The following is a 3677-nucleotide window of genomic DNA, read 5'->3' on the forward strand; positions in this document are numbered from 1 at the left end:
GGTATTATAAATTAATGGATACAGATTTTTGGCATATGTTGACTAGTTTTAATTAGAACTGAAGATGCGTTATAGTAATCAAAACATAGGCAGACAAAACTAATGGACTATATTAATTAGGGCATAGATAGGCAAACTAATGGGAAATGAAAACACAAGGCAGGTGCGAAGAAGTAACAGTGATGATTTCTAGTGTGTTGTAGGCAACTAATATGTTAGTGATGCTTAATAACCATGCGTCTCCAGCAATTTTCATCAAGAATAACCTCAAACTCCTGGATAACTTCAGGGTGTGGTTCGCAAGGGCTGCCTGGTTGATGGCAGGTAGGGCAAATCATACATAAATAATTCAGAACAATTATGTTAAGAAAACAAGAATATGATAACAATTTAAAAACAAGCTTCAGCGTTGAAGGTAGACAACGACTAGCTTCAACTATGTTAGCCATATTAAAATGTCCGTATGAAGGCAGACAACAACTACAAATTTACCAGAAATCTTCTCATGTACTCCTTCCAGAAAATCAGTATGACAGAGTTCAGTACATTTGTTTCGATTTTCTAATGGTTTTTATATTCCTTTAGAGAATGAAGTCGTTGTACCGGATCTGACGCTTCAATAACTGTCAAATGAAAAACCAAGATGTAAAATGTAAATACGGATCGGAGCATGCTGTTTACAATTATCCCAAAATTGGGGTAGGAGAAGCTTAGGGCAAGCACACACGGCTAGCAAATCTACTTGAGAAGTATGGGGTAGGGGAATCTTAGGGCAAGCACGCACGGCTAGCAAATCTACGAGAGAATTACGGGGTAGGGGAAGCTTAGGGCAAGCACACACGGCTAGCAAATCTACGAGAGTAGTATGGCTTGGAAGTTAATCGAGGGACCCAACAAAAACTCTACAATAACTTGTTTGAAATGAGACTATGTGCGGGAAAGAAGCACGAACCCTATAAGTAGGTGGTCGGATAAGGCGGATGGGTTGTGATGGGAAGCTTAGGGCAAGCACGCATGGCCAGCAATGTAGGAGAGAAGCATGGCTTGGAAATTAATCGATTGATTGCTGGGAAGAAGCACGAACCTTAGAAGCAGGCGACGGGTAAGAAGGACGAACCCTAGAAGCAGGCGGCGGAGAAGGCAAATGAGTTCTGATGTGGCTGAGCGAGTCGAAGCTTATTGAAATATAAAGGAGACGTGAGAGAGCAAGAGTAGTAATAAGTGTTTCTTTTTTTATTTTTTATTCTGCAAAATGGAATTAATGCTGGTTGTAGATGGTGTGCGTGCATTCCGAGGTGTTGTCGGGACACGAGATGTTTGACTCACCTAGCTGCCTCCCATTATAGTTGTCCAGTTGTGCTGCCTCCTAGTGGAGTCCTTTACGTGCCTATCCTGCCTTACATATTTTTTGCGAGGCGCAGTTATAGATGCTGGAAAGCATACTCGTGCTTCTGTGTTTTAATTTTTTTTAATCACATGTTTAATCAGGTATAGTTGGGCGTGTTTTTAGGAGAGGAACGGTGATGATGTTATTAGATGCGCGGTCGTTGTAGCAGGAAAGGCATGGTCGATACGTCGGGGGAGGCAAATTGACGGGAGGCATTATTGTTCATATTGAGAGTCACTTTTGCATCTGGAATGGAGCCATGGTTCGTGACTCTGTTATTGTAAAAAAACAATAGTCGTTGACCCCGGGAGCCACTGTTTTTATGTACGTTGGGTTCAGGCGGGAATATGTATGATAGCGCACAGTTATTTGTATGTCAGAAGCATCGACGTGCTTTTGTTTTAGCAATGTTTTTGGTGGTACGTGCAGGCATATAGATGCAGGTCCGTTGGTATCACTGAGGTTTGTCTTTAAGCAAAGTGGAGGCACGCGTGTGGCTTTTGTGCTGGCAGAACCGTGCTTTTAATTTGGTTCACTCCCCGTGTAGTGTTTCTACGACACAGTCATCTAGTTTGCCTCCTTGTCAAAACCGGCGGATCTCGGGTAGGGGGTCCCGAACTATGCGTCTAGGCGGATGGTAACAGGAGACAAGGGACATGATGTTTCACCCAGGTTCGGCCCCTCTTGATTGAGGTAAAACCCGACGTCCTGCTTGATTAATATTGATAATGTGGGTATTACAAGAGTAGATCTACCACGAGATCAAGGAGGCTAAACCCTAGAAGCTAGCCTATGGTATGATTGTTGTTATGTCCTACGGACTAAAACCATCCGGTTTATATAGACATCGGAGAGGGCTAGGGTTACACAGAGTCGGTTACAATGATAGGAGATCTACATATCCGTATCGCCAAGCTTGCCTTCCACGCCAAGGAAAGTCCCATCCGGACACGGGACAAAGTCTTCAATCTTGTATCTTCATAGTCTTGGAGTCCGGCCGATGATGATAGTTCGGCTATTCGGACACCCCCTAATCCGGGACTCCCTCAATAGCCCCCGAACCAGGCTTCAATGACGACGAGTCCGCGCGCATATTGTCTTCGGCGTTGCAAGGCGGGTTCTCCTCCATATTCCATGTGTTTGCCGAATAGTGTCTGGCTTCCTTATAAATGTTGCGCTCCTTGGCTTCCACGTCCAATAATGGCCCTCTTCCACGTGTCGTAGGAATGCGAAAAGCTAGGGTATTCTTACGTTTTACCCCCTAGCCGCGCGAATAAGCTGCCTATAAGAGAGGCGAGGATCTAGATCTGAATCACACCATCCTCCTTCCGCAAGTACACATCGAAGCGCCTCTGACAAAAGTCCATTCCATCATGGATGGTCAACGCGGCTCCTCCTCTCGCGCTCCCAGCCCTCAGCTAGGAGATTGGAGGAGATGTTCAGTCCCGCATAGCGAGTTAGTAACGCTCCAAGCAGAGGGATACCTTCCCCCAGCCTTTATGGTTCCGGTTCGAGCCGGGCTGGCCACCTACAAGGGTGGGAAGCAGGCGGAGAGCATCCCCAATCCCTCCAAAGTAGAGCGAGTATGCTTCATCCCCTACCTAATAAGGGGACTCAGATTTCCCATACATCCGTTTCTCCGGGGGCTCCTGGAGTTCTATGGACTCTAGCTTCACCACCTTACACCTACCTCTATCTTGCACATCGCGGGCTTTGTAGCCCTTTGAAAGCTGTTCTTGGGCATCAAGCCCCATTTTGCGCTGTGGAAGAGATTGTTTTGCCTCGTACCCCGTTCTCACGAGGGGTCGATATATCAAGTGGGCGGAGCCGAAATATGGTGCATCGCCGGGACCGGATATCTATCCGGAACCCCGAAGAAGGCGTCCGAAGACTGGCCTTCGGCATGGTTTTATATGGAAGACGCCCCTCTGCCGGATCCAGTTCGGATCGGCCTCTCGGAGTTCAGCAACGCTCCCCTGAAGAAACGCCTGAGTTGGCTCCCGCGGAGCCCTCAACGGGAAGATGATGGGAGCGTCCAATATCTGATGGGCCAGATAAGGTTACTAGCCCACTCCGGATTGACCATGATTGGAGTCATGGCCACGTGCATTATGCAAGGGGTGCAGCTGCTCCAATATAGGGGCCACCCCATTGGGATTTCAACAGGGAGGATGACGCCACCCGTCATGGCCGCAAGGGGCCGGGATCGGCCGCCGATCTAGTGAAGATCTTGTCCGGCTTGTACAAGGGGGAGAAGGAGGACTTCCTCTGCACGAGTCCATTGAATGGA

This window comes from Triticum aestivum, chromosome 1B, assembly GCF_018294505.1.
Source record: "Triticum aestivum cultivar Chinese Spring chromosome 1B, IWGSC CS RefSeq v2.1, whole genome shotgun sequence".
Classification (NCBI taxonomy): domain Eukaryota; kingdom Viridiplantae; phylum Streptophyta; class Magnoliopsida; order Poales; family Poaceae; genus Triticum; species Triticum aestivum.